The sequence below is a fragment of the Sesamum indicum genome, unplaced genomic scaffold (genome assembly GCF_000512975.1).
Source record: "Sesamum indicum cultivar Zhongzhi No. 13 unplaced genomic scaffold, S_indicum_v1.0 scaffold00204, whole genome shotgun sequence".
In the NCBI taxonomy this organism is placed as follows: domain Eukaryota; kingdom Viridiplantae; phylum Streptophyta; class Magnoliopsida; order Lamiales; family Pedaliaceae; genus Sesamum; species Sesamum indicum.
Genome location: NW_011628098.1, coordinates 74,078 through 95,926, shown reverse-complemented (window position 1 = coordinate 95,926; position 21,849 = coordinate 74,078).

The following is a 21,849-nucleotide window of genomic DNA, read 5'->3' as shown; positions in this document are numbered from 1 at the left end:
TTTACGTTGGTTTTGAGTCTCCCTCAATTATTAAGTACCTTGAATCAATGACCGGTGATCAATTCACTGCTAGGTACTTGGATTGTCAATTTAATGAGACAGTATTCCCAGCATTAGGGGGAGTAGATAAGGAGATTAAAAAGAAAGATATTGCATGGAATGCAACATCTATATCTTTTATGGATCCACAGACAAATAATAGTGAACTTGAAGTTCAACGGATCATACATTTGCAAAGTGTTGTAAATAGGCTACCAGAAGCATTGATGGAAACCAAAAAGGTCACAAAATCATATATTCCGGCTGAAAATGTTCCAGCTCGTTTAGAAGTCCCTGAAGCGATTCTAAATAAATTAAACGCATCTGAGTCACACGTACGCCGGAAGCGTGGTAGACCACTTGGCTCTAAAGATGCAAATCCTCAAAAGAGAAAGGAATATATCGTCTCAATTAATCACAATGCTAATGTGACCACTAGTGTCTAAGGATAAAATCCCTGAAGCGGTTTTATCTGATGACTCTAAAAGTAATGAGCAAGATCTCGAGGACAGTTACGAGATGTCTATTAATTATGCTCATAACAGTTTAGGTTGGTATCGAAAAGAAATTGAAATGAATGATATTTTTGCCTATTCTATAGCCGTCCAAATCATGGATGAAGATGAAAATGATCCTCAAACTATGGAGGAATGTAGACATCGAAATGATTGGAAAAGTTGGAAAAAGGCCATACAAGATGAGCTAGACTCGCTAAATAAGCGAGAAGTATTTGGACCAATAATTCCAACACCAAAAGATGTCAAACCTGTTGGCTATAAGTGGGTGTTTATACGCAAGAGAAATGAACGAAATGAAGTTGTAAGGTACAAAGCTAGACTCGTGGCCCAAGGCTTTACTCAAAAGCCCGAAATTGATTTTACTGAAACATATTCACCTGTAGTGGATGCTACCACACTTAGATTTTTAATCAGTTTATCAGTAATTGAACAACTACAAATGCAGCTCATGGATGTGGTAACTGCATATCTGTATGGGTCATTGGATACAGATATCTATATGAGAATCCCTGAAGGATTAAAATTGCCTGAAGCATTACAGTCAAAGTCTCGTCATATGTACTCCATCAAATTGAAAAGGTCCTTGTACGGACTTAAACAATCAGGACGTATGTGGTACAATCGTCTTAGTGAGTACTTAATAAAGAAAGGATTTTGCCATAATCAAATAAGTCCATGTTTATTCATAAAGAGGACAGAGTTGGGATTTGTAATCATAGCTGTGTATGTTGATGATTTAAATATTATTGGATCTCCTGAAGAGATTCGATAAGCAGCTGATTACTTAAAAAGTGAGTTTGAGATGAAAGATTTAGGCATTACAAAGTATTGTCTCGGCCTGCAGTTCGAACATACTAAGGGTGGAATTTTCATTCATCAATCGAACTATAGGGTGGAATTTTCATTCATCAATCGAACTATATAGAAAAAGTCCTTAAGCGTTTTCATATGGACAAAGCTCTCCCATTGAGTACACCTATGGTAGTTCGATCGCTAGATGTTAATAAAGATCCTTTCCGTCCTCCAGCACATAACGATGAGATTTTGGGTCCAAAAGTACCATATCTCAGTGCAATTGGTGCATTGATGTATCTTGCTAATAATACCCGAACAGATATAGCATTTTCAGTTAATTTACTAGGCAAAATATAGTTCAACACCAACAAAGAAACACGGAATGGGACCAGATATAGCATTTTCAGTTAATCTACTAGCAAGATATAGTTCAACACCAACAAAGAGACACTGGAATGGTGTTAAACACGTTCTACGTTATTTACGTGGAACAAGTGACATGGGACTATATTTTGCAAGGCATGATGATGCCAGAACAACCAAATTAGTTGGTTATTCAGATGCGGGGTATTTATCTGATCCACATAAAGCTATATCTCAATCTATATATGTATTCATGTATGGTGGAACTGCTATTTTATGGCGTTCAACCAAACAGACTTTGGTAGCCACCTCATCAAATCGTGCAGAATTAATTGCATTATACGAGGCTGGGTGTGAATGTGTATGGCTTAGATCACTAATACATTATGTGCATGAATCATGTGGACTGGAATCAATTGAGAAAAGTCCCACAGTAATATATGAAGACAATGCGGCATGCATCGCCCAAATTAAGGATGGTTATATTAAAGGCGACAGAACCAAGCACATATTACCAAAATTTTTCTCCGCTCATGAGCTTCAAGTGGAAGGCAAAGTTGATGTTCAACAAATTTCATCAAGTCAGAACTTAGCAGATTTGTTTACGAAGGCATTACCAACAAAGGTGTTCAAACAACTCGTACATAATATTGGCATGCGACACCTGAAAGATATCTGCTTCAATTGAGGGGGAGATTATACAACTGTACTCTTTTCCTTAGCCTTGATTTTTATCCCATTAGGTTTTTCCAGGCAAGGTTTTTAACGAGGCAGAATGTATATGATAAAGAGGTATGCATTCAAGGGGGAGTATTATATATAATATGTATATATGAATGCATACACCTCTTCATATTCTCTTTTAATACCTATTATGTTATACACCCTTTTGTATCTCCCATTATAATTTGTAATTAAAATAGTTATGATGTTTTTTGTAACCACAATTTTGGTGGTCTATAAATACCACCATGTATTTCATTTGTAAAGAGATTTTGGAGTGAATAAGAAAGTTTGTTGGAAAAATACATATATTATTTCTTTATATTCTATTAAGAGTGATAGGCCAATAAACTTAGAATTTCTCTAAGTTTATAACAATTTTATAGTATTTCAATTCTGGGTGTAAATATTCTTTTTCACCTAATGGATTAATTCCCTATTTAATAGCAGATAAAATTTTTAATTATTGCTTTTGAATAATTGAACTCCTTTCTATTATTGGAGCATGTGTAATTGATTCAACACTCTCTTAAGAATACATTCATAATGTGCCCTTGATTTATACCCCTACTGTAAAAGATGCAACAAATATCTCTTCATCAAATACCATGGATCATTTTTCCATCTCAAATCATCATCTCAAGGAGTATAATCACCTCGTTGTGCTCACTAAATTAAAAGATTCACCAGTTGTTACTTTTTTCTTACTTTTTAAATTTAAGAAATTGTTTGAAGAGTTCATTCTCTTCCTTAAAAATGTTATTATATTTCTCAATTCTGGATATATTTTCTCTTATTAATGCTCTATTACCATGGCACGTTGCCTCCTGCTCGAACCTCCTCTTTGATTAGAGGAGTTCCTCCCTCTTCCTCTTTGAAGGAGCATTCCTGAAAATAAAGATAATAACCAACAACTCGCTGATAGCATAGCAAATTTTCCATGCAAAATGTTTAACATGATTATATAAGAAGTATGAGAATGTTAGAAATAATTTCCTTGATTTCGTCAATTCGTTTCCTAATTATTCTTTGGCGTCTCTTCAGTCTTGCCTTATATTCAATTGGTTCATCCTAAAATTTAAATTTATAAATAGGCCAATGTACCATTCATAAAAAAAAGCTTTCCCCATTGATTAATTCTTTAATCGTAACATATATTATACATATGCATAAAATACATATGCATAATATATATATATATATATTAGTATAGATGGATCGTGGTGTCAATAATCGTTCTTGTGAATAAAATAATTAATATAAATTTTGAAAAATTGACTAATAAGTTAGTTATTTTCTCAAAAAGGGCATAGAAAATTGGTTTAACAGTATCACTAACTCCCACACCCTACAACTAAAACGCAAAGCAAGAAAGTAAAGAGATCTCCCCCGTCAGAAAATTTGTGAAGCTAGATATTAGTATAGTGTATGCCGCGAGGGAGGGAGGCCCAAAACTCCCATGGAAAACCGCCGATGGGAAGAGTAGGTGTTGTATCAGTGAAATTGACCTCACTGGAACAAACTCTCATTACAAAATATTTTACCCATCAACATATAGATGGGCCTTGTAATTTCTTCGTGGGCCTCCTTCTCATTGGACCTTCTTCTCCATAGGCTTGCTCAAAAAATTAAAAAATAATAAAAATACTAAATTCATTGGGTCACACATGAACGAGCGAGAAGATAGAATAGAGCTGATAAACGAGCACAGAGAGATCGAGTTGGTACAAGGCGACCCAACAAAAACCACCAAGATCGGGTCAAGGATGGAGAAAAGACTGGAGACGTTGATGATCACATTCTTTCGGGATAACGCCGATATGTTTGCATGGAGCCCTTCAGATTTCAAAGGGATCGATCTAGAAGTTATTGTGCACCGATTCAAATGTTGATCCAACTATGCGACCAGTCCAGCAAAGAAAAAGAACATTCGGGGTAGAAAAAATCGCATCATTCAAGAGGAGGTCGATAAATTGCTGAAGGCAGGATATATTTCGGAAGTCCAATATATTGACTGGCTTTCGAATGTCATAGTTGTGCCAAAGGCATCCAGAAAATGGAGGATGTGCACCGATTTTACGGACTTGAACAGGGCGTGCTCCAAGGATCCTTACCCACTTCTGAGGATAGATCAATTAGTGGATGCGACAGCGGGATATGAGTTGTTCTCAATGATAGATGCCTACCAAGGGTACCATCATATTTTCATGGCGAAAGAAGATCGCAGCAAAACCTCTTTTGTGACCGAGCAAGGTATATTTTATTATAACATAATGCCTTTTGGCTTGAAAAATGCAGGTGCCACGTACCAAAGGCTCGTGAACAGAATGTTTAAATATTGGATAGGAACGACGATGGAGGTCTACGTCGATGACATGTTAGTCAAAAGTTAGAGACTGGAAAGCCATTTGCAACACCTGGAGGCAACTTTCGCCATTATGAGAGCATACGGGATGAAGCTCAACCCGACTAAATGAATTTAGAATAGGCGGAGGAAAATTCTTGGGTGGTGAGTAGTCGAGGAATAGAAGCTAATCCGGAAAAGATAGAAGCGATCCTCCAACTGAAGTCCCTAACCTCAATAAAGGACGTCCAAAAGTTAACTGGTAAGATCGCATCACTTAATAGATTTATTTCTAGATTTGCATATAGGAATTTACATTTCTTTAAAGTTCTAAGAAAATCAAAAGATTTCAAGTGGACGGAGGAATGCGGACATGCATTCAATGAACTTAAAGACTATCTGAGATCGCCCCCACTCATGGCAAATCCTAGAGTAGGAGACATTTTATACTTATACCCAGCTGTATTCGAGAATGCAGTAAGTTCAGTGCTGGTAAGGGAAGAGAATAAAATCCAGAATCCGATTTATGACGGTCAGCAAAATGCTACAAGGAGCAGAGTTAAGATACAGTGTTGTCGAAAAGTTTGTTCTAGCCTTAGTAGTCACAGCTCGTAGATTACGACCGTATTTCCAGTCTCACAAGATCTTGGTATTAACAAACCAACCACTAAGAAGCATCCAGTCGCAACCCAAAGCTTCAGGGATGTTGGTGATGTGGGTAATAGAGCTTGGCGAACATGACATTGATTACCACGCAAGAACTTCATAGAAGGCCCAAGTTCTGGCTGATTTCGTAATGGAGTTGTCAGGTGAGTCCATTCTTGAAACCAAAACTTGGATGCTGCATGTTGATGGGTCGTCGAACGCCAGTAATGGAGGGGCAGGAGTCTTGATACAAAGGCCTAAAGGGATAGAGATAGAGGTCACAACAAGGTTATTCTTTCCTGCGACCAATAACAAAGCAGAATACGAAGCACTGATTTTGGGATTGGAGTTGGCCCACGCGGCTGGAGCAAGAACCTTGGAGGTATATACCGATTCTCAACTGGTAGCTATGCAAATTGAAGGGACGTACGAGACAAAGGAGCGATCCATGACGATGTACCATAGAAAAGCGAAGTCTTTGATCGAGCAATTCGATAAGTGCTCGGTCCAGCCGATTCCCAGATGTGAAAATGATAGAGTAGACTCCCTCTCAAAATTCGGAGCTTTGCTGTCAGGGATTAAGAGTCACACAATCACTGCTATGGTGAAGGATCGTCCAGCGATCTCAGAAACTATGGTGGTAGAAATTGTCGACCAACCATGCACGTGGAAGGAGGAAATAATGCTCTACCTCAAGGAGGGAATCTTACCAGACGATCCTATGCAGGCGAGGAGTTTAAAATTTAGGGCCACAAGGTTCACCATGATCGGGTCGGACTTATACAAGAGATCTGTGGAAGAACCGTTGCTAAAATGCTTGAACCATGAACAAGAAAAATATGTGATGAGAGAGATCCATGAAGGTAACTGTGATAACCATTCAGGAGCAAGGTCGTTGGTGCAAAAGGTCGCAAGACAAGGTTATTTCTGGCCAACCATCACGAAGGATGCAAAGGAGTTGGTGCGAAAATGTGAGAATTGTCAAAAATTCGCCTCTCTGATACATACCCCGGCTACACCAATGAAGCCAGTACATATCACGTGCCCTTTCGACCAATGAGGCATTGATATATTATGACCTTTTTTCCTCCAGAAAAAGCCCAGAGGAAGTTTATCGTAGTTGCAGTCGAGTATTTCTCCAAGCGGGTGGAGACAGAAGCAGTAGCTAGAATATCCGGAAAGGAGATGATCAATTTTATTTGGAGAAATATCATTTGCAGATTCGGAGTACCCAGGGTACTAATATCCGGTAACGGCACACAGTTCCAAGGTAAAGAAATCACAAATTGGTTGAGATAGCTGAAAATTCGACCTCTTCTTTCCCTCTTTTTCCCCGCCTCCCACCCTCCACCACCTTTTTCCTTTAATCCACCACCACCACCAACAATTTTCTTTCCTTCTTCTTCACTCTCAACCCACTTGATGCCGCAATTCCGCTATTGGCCACCAGCTTGATCGGTTGTTCATCATCATTTCTCTCTCTCTCTCTCTCTCTCTCCTCTTTTTTTTTTTTTTTTTTTAACATAACTTGGCTTTTTGATTGGATTGGCCGGCTTTCACCGATTTGATCGTGTTTTAGCTTATTAATTTTTTTTATAGAATTTTTGTATTAAATTACATATTTAATTGATATTAATAGTTACCACTTATAAATTAATTGAAAATAATCTATTTTTAATATTAAAAGATTAATTTTTTATTTATATTTATAGCTAAATTTTTATTACGAAAAGGTAGAAAGGAGTATGAAAGTAATATTTACAAGAATGAATAATATGATCCAAGTATTTTTTACTAAATCGGCATATAAAATTACATGTCTTAATTGAAATACTAAACTAAAATTAGATTATCACACTTGCATAAATTATTTTTATTATCAAAAAATAGGAGTGTCAAAGTAAATTTATGGGAATGAGCAATACGGCCTCATATATTTCTATATCATTTTTACTAAATCTAAAATTATTTTATTAATCTTCTTATTGAATATGTATTTAATTTACTCAAAAATGAGAATATTAACTTTAATAATAAATTAATAAAATTATCAAGTATAAATAATTTAAATTTATTATTAAAAGATTAATTTTTTATTTTTATTTATAACTAAATTTTTATTACTAAGGGGAGTCAAAGCAGTATAACAAGAACCTGTATGTATTTTTATTACTTACACTAGTTTTTGAATTTAAATTATTTAGTTATTTACTAATTTTGTATTGAATTTGTATATAAAAATTAATAATTTAATAATTTAATTATTTAATTATTTAATTAATATTAATAAAAATTAGTTGCTATGTTATAAGTGTAAAGTAAAGAATATAAATTTTGAAAATTAACACATCTTTATAATGAAAATACTAAATTATTTAATTAATTTATATGGAAATTGTAATTTTGAAAAGTGCAATTTTTGCCATTTGGAATAAAGAGAAATATGCCTTGTAGACAATAGAATGTATTTAAAAATATCTTAATTATCAATACAAGATATATGCTGGTAGAGGGGCCAGCGCAGGCAGCAACGACAGTGCGCGCTGCAGGATCGATGGCCGACGGCCGGCCCGTTTTTCACCTTTCTTGAAAATTTAATTTTCGTGAATTTTTCTTCATTATTAATTATGTTGTTTTTTAGTTTTTGGATAAAATTAGACTTTTCTAAAAATTAAAATTTCATTAATTAGATTTATTATGTGTATTGGAAGCACACATTTTCAGTCATCCTTTAATTGCAAATTAGAAACCTGTTTCGTATAATTTATATTTGTGATATTGAATATCATGGATTGTTGTATTACATGAGATGTATACTATGAAATGTATGGATGGATGATCACGAAGCACATGACCTCTTGTATGTTTATGATTATGGTTGAAATATTATCTTCTCTCACCCTCTTTTTATTTGCCTTAGAATAATAAGGCTTGCTATCTCCCTCCATATGTACTCCCCCGACTTTTGATTAGGATTCTTTTTTAAATGTAAAGAGAGGAGTATAGGAAATTTGATGAGATTTTTATTTTTTATTTTTTTAAGCAAGCCTATGGAGAAAAAGATCCAATGAGAAGGAGGCCCAAGAAGAAATCACAAGGCCCATCTATATATTGATGGGTAAAATATTTTGTAATGAGAGTTTGTTCCAGTGAAGTCAATTTCACTGATTTTGTAATGAGATGGGATTTTTGTTGCCTTACATATTTTAGGATTGTATTTATTGTACTATTTTAATTTAAATGGATATTATTTTCTGTATTTTTTTATTAATATCTTTCTCTATTAATTATTTCTTACATTTGCACGGTAATATATTTACTAATTCTATATTTACTTTCTCTCTGTCCCTAAGCTATGATGAAATCATGAACATAAGTTTATGGCCCCAGCAATGATAATATTCTAGATAGTATTTACACAAGTTTATTTTAAATTTTAATTTTAATTATATTTATTTATTGCAATTTTGGTCTGAGTTTATTAAAGTAATTTCAAACTACATTAAAAAACAAGAGCTCAGAGCTCAACTACAATAATTCAATTTAGTAATAAAACCCTCTAAATTTGTATTTAAATTGAATTATAATAATTTGTGGTAAAAATTTATTAATAATCTAAATTTTAAAAACAATTTATATTTAATATAAAGATTTATATTTATAATTTAAAAATTATTTTATTATTTATATTATATTGAATAATTTAAAATATGACCATTTTTGTCTTTTTTTTCAATTTCTTTTGTTAGGATTAATAATTGTTATTATTAAATTATGGGCCAAAAAATATTCTAACCTAATTTATTGGGAATTCATAGGTTAATATTCTTTATTAAAATAATTAATATGTGTTGAATTCAGCTCAAGCTCCATCTTCTTCACAGACTGCAACTTCGTATTCTTCTAGCTCTGTTTCTGCTACTCTAGTTTTGCAATAAGGAAGTCGTGTTTTTCTCTTGGTTACTTTTTTATTAGTTATGCTTTACACTTTCATTAGTTGGAACTGATAGCTTTGGTGGCAGCTAAGCTGGAGTCTGATTTGTTATTCTGCTTTTTAATTAGTTGCACAGTTTTTTCTTCACCGTCTTTATATCTGTATTTAAGCTGAGACTGTATCAGTTCTTGTTGAATGAATGAATCAGATTTTTAGTCCTCCACATTTCTTGCTTTGTAACTCTGCACCTATGGGGTTTATACTTGATTTTATCATGGTATCAGAGTCATCATCTTGATGGTCTCTACATATGAAGTTTTTGAACGATCAATTTTACTCTACAGAGCCTCACATTTGATGAGAATGGCGAGCTCATCAACTGATACATCTGGCGTTTCTTCTGTAGCAATTGGAGCTAGAAATGATCACATGGTGATGGTTTCTGCCCTAATCAATGGAAACAATTGGCTGTCCTGGAGTAGGTCAGTAAGGATGGCTTTAGAAGGCAAAGATAAGTTAGCATTTATCAACGGCACAGGCTTACAACCTGCGATTGGGACTCCTCAACCCAGACAGTGGAGGATTACAGACTGTATTGTGCGGACATGGAATCTGAACACCATCTCCAAGAACTTGGTAAACTCATACCTGTATGCAAGTTCTTCCATAGATCTCTTGGAGCTTGAAGCTAGGCACGATGAGCGTGATGGTACTCTGCTCTATAAGCTGCAATGTGGAATTAGTTCTATCTCGCAAGGTAATTTGAGTGTAACTGGTTACTACACCAAATTGAATCAACTTTGTGATGAATTGCTATGCCTCACGCCACCAGCTATGTGTTCATGTCGCTTTTGTATTTGTGGATGCAACAAAATCAAAGTGGAACAAAACGATGCCAGTCAACTAATGCAATTTTTGACGGGTTTGAATGACTCCTACGATAACATTCGTAGTCAGATTTTAGTTCTAAAGCATCTTCCCCTCGTCAACAAAGCGTATTCTATGGTGCTATAGGTTAAGAGACAAAGGATGATGAATTCAGAATATTCTAATATAGGGGAAGGATCGGCCATGAAAGCATACGAGCAAAGGTATTCTGTACCTAACATAGGACCTCGACAATTCATGCGACATAAGGGACCTATGGATAAACGCAATCTCCTCTGCAAACACTGCAATAAAGCTGGACACAACATGGAAAATTGCTTCAGGGTTCACAGATTTCCTGATTGGTATAAGGAGCTACATGAATTGCGAAGAAAATAGAGTAGTGTAGGGAGAGCTTATGCAGTAACTAATGGAGAAGACAGTGGATTGGATAAACTGGGAATTCTGAAGCTAATAACGCTTTGATGTCTGAGTTGCTAGAGGCGTTAATGGTTCAGCACAAAGTACCTCAGGATCCTATCAATGTACATTTTGCCCAAGTAAACGAGATGGCAGGTATGACTTTGGATCATTTGGGCGTCGAAGTGTCTTCGTCGGGGATAAACCCGACAAGCTAACCGCTTTAGTGTTCTCAGGATTATAGGTCTGTTTGAGGGACTGATTACAGTAGCAAGGCGAGTTCGTGATAACTTTTCTTGGACGGATCAGTTGGCGCCGTGTGTGGGAACGAATTCTTGGAATACCCTGAGAATAAGGAGATCCAGGTAGGAATATCCTTGATTTGGAAACAACGATCGGGACTACTGAGCCGATCATACTACAGTAAATGATGGAAGAGGCTGGAAGAAATGCGATCATGACCTATGAGCGTAGAACAACGACGCCCATTGAAAGAGAAGTAACCAGAAGAAAACTGTTTGGAGAAAAGGACCCGGAAAAAATATCTGGAACCAATAGGAAAGACCTAGACATGAGTAAACGTCCGCCATCAGAAGTGGGTTCGAGCAGCCGAGATAAGAGCCAAGTAAGAGGACCCGCCATCTCGCGCGCAGAGGTCGACAGTGTGTCAAAATAGATCGCTAAACTGGGAAAACAAATAGATGAGCTCATAAAACAAGGAGAGATAGTATCTCAGCACAGAAATTCACCCTTCTGCAACCAGATATTGACGGAGATCATTAGTCCGAACTTTAACTTTGACAGGAAAAGCCCAAGAATGGTTCACTAATTTACCACCCGGAAGCATCAAGTCTCATGAGCAACTGGTGCAGAAATTTACCTTCCATCACGCCAGTAAGAGGAAAAAAAACGATCGGCAATGCATTTATTCACTATAAGGCAGCAAGATAACGAGACATTGAAAAGTTTCATGGAAAGATTCAACAACAAGACGCTTGAAGTGCAGAATTTAAGAATTGACATGATGGTCAGCATCCTAATACATGGCTTGAAGAAAGGTGCATTCGCATCAGCTTTAGCAAGAGACCCCCCATCTGACGTGGAGCAGCTTATGAATCTGGCTCAAAAGTATATTGACGAAGAGGAAATGAACACCATAAAAGATGGTGAGTGGAGGGCCGACAATGACCTAGGAAGAGATCGAGGTCATTACAGCAAGAATGAAGACATGCGACCAAAGCACGAACAAAACAAAGAGCCTCATTACCAGCAGAAATATCACAAGTACACACCTCTCAACATGACAAGAGCCAAGGCACTGCTAATGGTCGAGAAGAAAGATGTACTCAAATGGCCGAAACATACAAGATTTACCCCGGCCAAAAGATATTCGAGTAAATATTGTCGCTTCCATCGCGAAAGGGGACATGATACTGAAGAATGCTATCAACTCAAGGATGAGATTGAGCGGTTGGTACGCCAAGGCTACTTCAAGAATCAGGTATCAAAGAACTACCACCAGGGAGATCGTAGCAGTAGGTCGCGAAGCTAGGAGAGGCGACCAGGAGATGTGGCTATGGGAGGACAGAAAACCCGAGAGAACGCACCTGTGAAAGGCATCATACACACCATAGCTGGTGGCTCAATTAATGGATATTCGAGGAGATCGAGAAAGAGAATGGAGAGAAAGAACAATTCGTTGGAAAATAGGCAGATCATGAGCATAGAACCAGACCTAGATATCACGTCCGGAGCTCAGGATCTAAAGGCAAAGATTGGAGATGATAACGACCCAATGGTGATAAAGATGGACATAGCAAACTTCACGGTCCACAAGGTGTTAGTGGACAACGGTAGCTCTGCGGATATCATCCTCAAGGAGGTATTGGTTAAGATAGGCTTGGACAGTGCAGATTTGAATCCTGTAAAAGCGCCATTGGTAGGTTTCGAAGGAAGTGAGGTGGATTCTTTAGGAACAATCGAGCTACCGGTCTCTATAGGTGACGAACCAAAAAGGAAGACCCTCATGGTAAAGTTTCTCATGGTTGATACTCTCTTTGCTTACAACGTTATTTTGGGTAGACCTGGTTTAAATACTTTCAAGGCAATAGTGTCGACATATCATTTGAAAATGAAGTTTCCAACTCCCGGTGGAGTAGGAGAGATCGCTTGTGATCAAGCAGAAGCCAGAGGATGCTACAACGTCTCCTTAAAAAAAGACACGACCGAAAGAAAGAGGAAATTCATCGGGTTACACATGAACGAGCGAGAAGATAGAATAGAGCCGATAAACGAGCACAGAGAGATCGAGTTGGTGCAAGGCGACCCAACGAAAACCACCAAGATCGGGTCAAGGATGGAGAAATGACTGGAGACGTTGATGATCACATTCTTTCGGGATAACGCCGATATGTTTGAATGTTGATTCATTCCAACAAAGAAAAAGAACATTCGGGATAGAAAAAATCGCATCATTCAAGAGGAGGTCGATAAATTGCTGAAGGCAGGATATATTTTGGAAGTCCAATATATTGACTGGCTTTCGAATGTGGTAGTTGTGCCAAAGGCATCCAGAAAATGGAGGATGTGCACCGATTTTACGAACTTGAACAGGGCGTGCTCCAAGGATCCTTACCCACTTCTGAGGATAGATCAATTAGTGGATGCGACAGCGGGATAATGAGCTATTCTCAATGATAGATGCCTACCAAGGGTACCATCATCTTTTCATGGCGAAAGAAGATCGCAGCAAAACCTCTTTTGTGACCGAGCAAGGTATATTTGCTATAACGTAATGCCTTTTGGCTTGAAAAATGCAGGTGCCACGTACCAAAGGCTCGTGAACAGAATGTTTAAATATTAGATAGGAACGACGATGCAGGTCTACGTCGATGACATGTTAGTCAAAAGTTAGAGACTGGAAAGCCATTTGCAATACCTGGAGGCAACTTTCGCCATTACGAGAGCATACGGGATGAAACTCAACCCGACTAAATGAACATTTAGAATAGGCGGAGGAAAATTCTTGGGATACATGGTGAGTAGTCGAGGAATAGAAGCTAATCCGGAAAAGATAGAAGCGATCCTCCAGCTGAAGTCCCCGACCTCAATAAAGGACGTCCAAAAGTTAACTAGTAAGATCACATCACTTAATAGATTTATTTCTAGATTTGCATATAGGAATTTACATTTCTTTAAAGTTCTAAGAAAATCAAAAGATTTCAAGTGGACGGAGGAATGCGAACATGCATTCAATGAACTTAAAGACTATCTGAGATCGCTCCCACTCATGGCAAATCCTAGAGTAGGAGACATTTTATACTTATACCTAGTTGTATCCGAGAACGCAGTAAGTTCAGTGCTGGTAAGGGAAGAGAATAAAATCCAGAATCCGATTTATTACGGTCAGCAAAATGCTACAAGGAGCAGAGTTAAGATACAGTGTTGTCGAAAAGTTTGTTCTAGCCTTAGTAGTCACAGCTCGTAGATTACGACCGTATTTCCAGTCTCACAAGATCTTGGTATTAACAAACCAACCACTAAGAAGCATCCTGTCGCGACCCAAAACTTCAGGGATGTTGGTGAAGTGGGTAATAGAGCTTGGCGAACATGACATTGATTACCAGGCAAGAACTTCATAGAAGGCCCAAGTTCTGGCTGATTTCGTAATGGAGCTGTCAGGTGAGTCCATTCTTGAAACCAAAACTTGGATGCTGCATGTTGATGGGTCGTCGAACGCCAGTAATGGAGGGGCAGGAGTCTTGATATAAAGGCCTAAAGGGATAGAGATAGAGGTCACAGCAAGGTTATCCTTTCCTGCGACCAATAACAAAGCAGAATACGAAGCACTGATTTTGGGATTGGAGTTGGCCCACGCGGCTGGAGCAAGAACCTTGGAGGTATATACCGATTCTCAACTGGTAGTTATGCAAATTGAAGGGACGTACGAGACAAAAGAGCGATCCATGATGATGTACCATAGAAAAGCAAAGTCTTTGATCGAGCAATTCGATAAGTGCTCGGTCTAGCAGATTCCCAGATGTAAAATGATAGAGTAGACACCCTCTCAAAATTCGGAGCTTTGCTGTCAGGGATTAAGAGTCGCACAATCACTGCTATGGTGAAGGATCGTCCAGCGATCTCAGAAACTATGGAGGTAGAAATTGTCGACCAACCATGCACGTGGAAGGAGGAAATAATGCTCTACCTCAAGGAGGGAATCTTACCCGACGATCCTATGCAGGTGAGGAGTTTAAAATTTAGGGCCACAAGGTTCACCATGATCGGGTCGGACTTATACAAGAGATCGGTGGAAGGACCGTTGCTAAAATGCTTGAACCATGAACAAGCGAAATATGTGATGAGAGAGATCCATGAAGGTAGCTGTGGTAACCATTCAGGAGCAAGGTCGTTGGTGCAAAAGGTCGCAAGACAAGGTTATTTCTGGCCAACCATCGCAAAGGATGCAAAGGAGTTGGTGCGAAAATGTGAGAATTGTCAAAAATTCGCCTCCTTGATACATACCCCGGCTACACCAATGAAGCCAGTACATATCGCGTGCCCTTTCGACCAATGGGGCAATAATATATAATGACCTTTTTCTTCCAGCAAAAGCCCAGAGGAAGTTTATCGTAGTCGCAGTCGAGTATTTCTCCAAGTGGGTGGAGGCAGAAGCAGTAGCTAGAATATCCGGAAAGGATATGATCAATTTTATTTGGAGAAATATCAGTTGCAGATTCGGAGTACCCAGGGTACTAATATCCGATAACGGCACACAGTTCCAAGGTAAAGAAATCACAAATTGGTTGAGAGAGCTGAAAATTAGACAAAACTTCACATCGGTTGGCTACCCTCAATCAAATGGGCAGACAGAGGTGACCAACAGAACTATCCTTCAGCACTTGAAAGCTAGAATAAGGTCGAAGGGGTCATGGGACGAGGAGCTACCAGGAGTGTTATGGGTTTACAGAACGACCCCACGGTCGTCTATAGGTGAAAGTCCTTTTTGTTTAGTTTACGGTTTTGAGGTTGTTATTCCTGCAAAAATTGGCGAAGAAACGCAAAGGATTGCAAATTACGATCCAGAAGCTAACAATAAGGCGAGGGCGTTCGACCTCACCATGGTGGAAGAAAAGAGGGATGCAGGCTATGCGAAGATACTCCACCACAAAGGCTTAATGATGAGAAATTACAATAAAAGGCTGCGACCAAGAGAGTTCCAGAAAAGCAATCTAGTCTTGAAAAAGGTCGAGGTCTTGAAATATGTTGGGAAATTGGACCCAAAGTGGGAAGGACCGTTCAAGGTGATCGAGATAAAGAGAAAAGGGACTTACATACTTCAAGATACCAAAGGTCGAAATCTCCCACGACCTTGGGATATACAAAATCTCAGAAAGTTCTATCATAGACGAATGCCTGAAAAAGGCCGAATAATGTAAACAATCTCAAAAATGCGATCATACTCCCTTAGCTGAAAAGGCCGAACAATGTAAACGATCTCAAAAATGCGATCATACTCCCTTAGCCTAGAAAAGGCTGAATAATGTAAACAATCTGAAAATGCGATCGTATTTCCTTTAGCCTGAAAAAGGCCAAATAATGTAAGCGGTCTCCAGAATGCGACCATATCTCCATAGCATGGTAGGCTTAATAAAATGTTTATGACCAACAAAGGGTTATATTTTGCTGCCTGAAAAAGGCCAATTTATGCCTGAGAAAGGTTTCAGTATTTAATTGTTTGACGCATGTGCAGTCTAGGAGATCGAATTACTTTGTCTACAAAAGACCAGTCGAATAATTGTCTATTCTTAAGAGGATCAAATGATTCGATTACAAAAAGTTCAAACATCTGAATCAAAAGGAAATATTTACAAAGGCATCAGTTTTTTTCGATCTCATCTAAAAGAGCGGCGAATTCATCTTCTACTTGGGAGGGGCCTCCTCATCAGGAAGGGGTTGCATCTTACCATCTAAACCCGGATCCAGCCTGGTTGCATCAAATTCTGGCATAAATCTGTTCAAAGTGGATACCTGAGCTTTGCATCTATCGAATTCTTGCATTAGGTAATCTGTTGCCTTTATTTCCAAAGTTGTTTCAAATGCAGGAGCCTTGATAAAATCACGAGCACCTTGGATGCGAGCTTCACGAATGCGAACGCATAAGTCATCCGAATTAAGATATTCCGCTCGACCTTCTATGGCACCCGCGATCTTCCCGGCTGCATGACCAGCTGCGAATCCAATTTCCTTCCCTGACTCCATTGCCTTAGAAATCTCATAAGACATTTTCTCCAAGTCTAGAGTCGCACGTTGATTCTCCAAGTCTTCCCCCCGAGCTGTGATCTCCAAAACTTTAGCTCACAGATCGTGATTCCTACGCTTAGTTATAAGTTGGTTCCTACGGAACCCAGCACATTTCAAGGAGAGACCATGAACAAAGTTTGCAGCCTAGAAAAATACTCACATTAGAAAAAGAAGATGAGAATAAAAATGAAGAAGATAAACAGAAACCTGAATCAACCAATGAGCAACATGTTCCTCGAGGCGAGTAAAGGAGGTTTGCAGTAAGGTTGCCTGGTTGCGAGGCAAGCAGCTCGCATTATACAGTTCCCAAATCTCTTGACCCGATTGAGACCCTAAGACAGTACAGCTAGAAGACACCTTCCAATCAAGGATAAGTTGTTCCCCAGTCAGCTCGGCCGTAAGATGATTAGGAGTTCGCAAATCCTCGCAAGCCTTACGCCAGCAGTTAGAGACATCGTTCAACATTTCCATGTTCCTTCGCTCCTGAACTGCAGCAGAATCTGATTGGGGATCAACTCTAAGAGATTGAGATCGACTCCTCATGTTAGGCCTCATAGGACTCTTACCCCTCCTTCTCCTTTGGCCCACCAAACCTCCTGGACAAGATTCATCGGTGCAAGATCTGTTTGGCGACCCCAATAATTCATGGGAGACATCTCGAAGTAAACCCCGTGATCCTGTATCTTCACTCCCAACGTCGATCAGAAAGGGACTCCTAGGTCGAGATCCCTTTGGAGCCATGGAACTCTCAGCGACAGGTCTGGTCGAAGTAGCGGATGGAGGAGCAACCGACTCAGCAGCTGCTCTGGCTTGGGCAGCACGAATACGCTGAGTAAGGCGAGCCTGAGTAACCATGATGTCTGCGAGGGAATCAAAGCAAGTTAATAAATCAATCAGTCAACATCAAAAAATAAAAGGAAAAAGTGAATCCTAATATAGCACCCCCTTCGCTACAAGAGCTATATCTACCCTAATCGTCATAGTTATAGCAATCCCTGTGTTCATAATATATATACATTTGCATATAATCATCTAATCAATTTGCATACGTAATCCTAACACGTCATAATAGGTATTATCAACCCACAACATTATATATATACATATCAAACACCACAAGTCATCTCCATGCTTACGTTCCCTCTATACAACAAAATATGATCTGTACTCTAACTGACAAGAGGAGAAAAAAAGCATATTGGCCCGACCTGCCTGAATATAGTGCGTAGACCTATTCTTCAACAGTCAGACACCTCAAAGTCTACTCCTGAAAAAAAATATCAACAAAGGGATGAGCCTGCCACTCAGTAAGTAAATAACCAGCCCTATTTATATATGTACATCAAACACAGCCCAAACATGACAAGTAGGCAACATGCATGGATTACAGTCAATTTAACTCCAACATAATCAATTGTAGTACACCACATAGCTATCTCACAATAAAATAATCAATTAAACTTTCTTTTTCCCTAGTTTGCTTACCAGAAGGTGATATCGTGTTTTTTCCATCAACTCAATCTCACCGTCATATAAATTTAAGTGAATCCCCTTGACAGTCGGCTCATCAATCTCATTTCGCATCATAGCTCTTTCAATTCGCATCATAGCTCTTTTATTTCGCATCATAGCTCTTTTCACATCACATCTTTTTCATATCGCATCAAAGCTCTTTTCAACACGTCAAGGGGTATTCACGCCACAATTATATTCAATTTCCACCACTCCCTCATTTCCACATATCACCATTCTTGTAAGCAACTAGTAACGTAAAACAATATATCATTACATTCTCATTTTCAGACACCCAGAACACATCAAACAACAAACATAATATTTCAACGTATTTCCTCATTCCACGTACACAATATCGACAATCAAATCAAATCATTCATCATTTATATACTTTTGGACAAATCAATGGCAGCATTAACCACAAATTCATATAACAGTAAAACCACAAATACAGAAAGCATATATAGAGGATGCTAATTATTTACTTACCTCAACCTCACAACGTTTCTTTTTACTCAATCGCTAATTGTCGGTCCTTTCACCTCACCCCATATCCTATTTACTTATATATGTTATTTATATATATATATATAATATTATTATTATATTATTTAATTAATTAGACTTTTCTCAAAATACCATTTACGTCCTTCCTAATTTTCTTAATCAATAGAAATTGTCCCAAAATATTATAACGAACTCCAATTTAATTCATTCAAGTGTTATTATGTTCCAATTATGACCCATAATTTAGTGGCTAATTAACTAAATTTCACGAAAATTTACCAATTAATCCAACAATTATGTATTATAATATTTGGGGCGTCACAATTCTCCCCTCCTAATAAAAACTTCGTCCTCAAAATTTAACTAACTTACCGGCTCAGGGAATAAAGATGGGTATTTTTCCCTCATGTTCTCCTCAACTTCTTAAGTGGCTTCCCTTGGAGAGTGATGACTCCACTTGACCTTCACCATTGGTATTTCTTTATTTCTTAACTTCTTTATACTCCGATCCAGAATTTCCATTGGCTCTTCCACATATGTCAATCCCTCTGATATCTCTATCTCTGGCTCATGCAAAATATGACTAGGATCGGATCGGTATCGCCGTAGCATAGAAACGTGAAACACGTCATGTATCTGCGATAATTCAGTCGGTAATGCTAACCGATAGGCTAGTGGTCCAACTCGCTCCAGAATTTCATATGGGCCCAATATATCGCGGACTCAGCTTTCCCTGCTTTCCGAATCTCAAGATTCCTCTCCATGGTGATACTTTTAGAAAGACTTTTTCCCCCACTTCGTATTCCATCTCTCTACGATGCTTATCAACATAACTTTTCTGCCGATCCTGTGCTGCCTTCAAACACTTTTTAACTGTTTTATCTTGTCCACTGTTTCTTGGACTAACTCCGGCCCTTCAAGCTGTCTCAATCACTCAATATCCCAACAGATCGGACTTCGGCATTTTCTTCCATACAAAGCTTCATATGGAGCCATACCAATACTGGAATGAAAACTATTATTATAAGCAAATTCCATCAGTGGTAGATGATCATCCCAGTTTCCTCTGAATTCAATTACGCAGGATCTCATCATATCTTCTAATGTCTGAATCGTTCCTTCTGACTGTCCACCGGTCTGAGGGTGAAACGCTGTACTGAAATGCAATTTTGTACCTAGAGCCGTTTGCAAGCTTCCCCAGAAAAAACGCTGTACTGAAATGCAATTTTGTACCTAGAGCCGTTTGCAAGCTTCCCCAGAAATGAGAAGTAAATCAAGGATCTCTATCAGAAACTATAGAGGTAGGAATGTCATCTAATCTTACAATCTCTGAAACATATAATTCGGCGAGCTTATCCAAGTAATCATTTTGACGGATTGGCAAGAAATGTGCAGATTTAGTCAATCTGTCAACAATCACCCAAATAGCATTATGTCTTCTGAACGTACGTGGTAACCCAATGACAAAATCCATAGTAATCTTTTCCCACTTCCATTCAGGTATAGTCAAAGGATGAAGTTTACCAGCTGGTGCTTGGTGTTCTGCTTTTACCTGCCACATTTTTCTTCATTGTTGGCCACCAGTAATAGGGTCTCAAATCCTGATACATCTTGGTACTGCCAGGATGCATAGCATACGGTGCATAGTGCGCCTCGTGCATAATTTTCATTCTCAACTCCTCTACGTTCGGCACGTATATACGTTTTCCATTGAACAAGGTACCATCTTCTTGGATTATAAATTGATCGCTCTTTCCTTTTTGCCTCTTAGCTTTCATCCTCTGTAGATATGGATCTTTAGCCTGTGCATCTTTAATTTTATCCTTGAGGGAGGGCTTCACCTGTATCGTAGCCAGTAGAATATCACCACCAATGCTAAAGTGTACATCCATAGCTCTAAGGGCAGTCAAATACTCCATGTTTAGCAGATCATACCCGCAAGTTGGTCCACTGTCTCTCTACTCAAAGCATCTGCGACAATGTTTGCCTTCCCGGGATGATAGTCAATGGTGCAATTATAATCTTTCAAAAGCTCCATCCACCTTATTTGCCTCAAATTCAATTCTTTCTGTGTTGGGATATACTTTAGACTTTTGTGATCCGTAAATATTTGAAACGTCTCCCCGTATAAGTAATGCCTCCAGATCTTCAATGCATGTACTATGGCTGCTAACTCCAGATCATGGGTCGGATAATTCATCTCGTGTGGCCTCAATTGCCTCGAAGCATAAGCTATAACTCTCCCATGCTGCATCAAAACAAATCCAAGTCCTTGTCGTGAAGCATCAGTAAATACCACATATCCTCCATTCCCAGACGGCAAAGCAAGGATAAGTGCTGAAGTGAGTCTCTTCTTCAACTCCTCAAAACTCTGAGCACATTTGTCATTCCAATTAAATGGTGCATTCTTCTTCAACAAGTTCGTCAAAGGTTTTGCGATTATAGAGAAGTCATTTACAAATCTTCTATAATAACAAGCCAATCCCAGAAAACTCCGGATCTCCGACACATTTTTAGGTGGTTCCCATTCTAAAATAGCCTTAACTTTTGTTGAATCAGGTTGTACCCCTTCTTTGGAAACAACGTGCCCCAAAAAAGCAATTTCCTCCATCCAAAACTCACATTTGCTGAATTTACCATACAACTGTTTCTCTCTCAGGATCTGTAAAATTGTCCGTAAATGTTGTTCATGTTCCTCAGGACTACTCGAATATATCAAAATATCATCAATAAACACAATCACAAATTGATCAAGGAATGGTTGTAACGTCTTGTTCATCAGAGCCATGAAAGCTACAGGGGCATTCGTCAATCTAAATGGCATAACGACAAATTCATAGTGGCCATACCTGGTCCTGAAAGCTGTCTTTGGGATC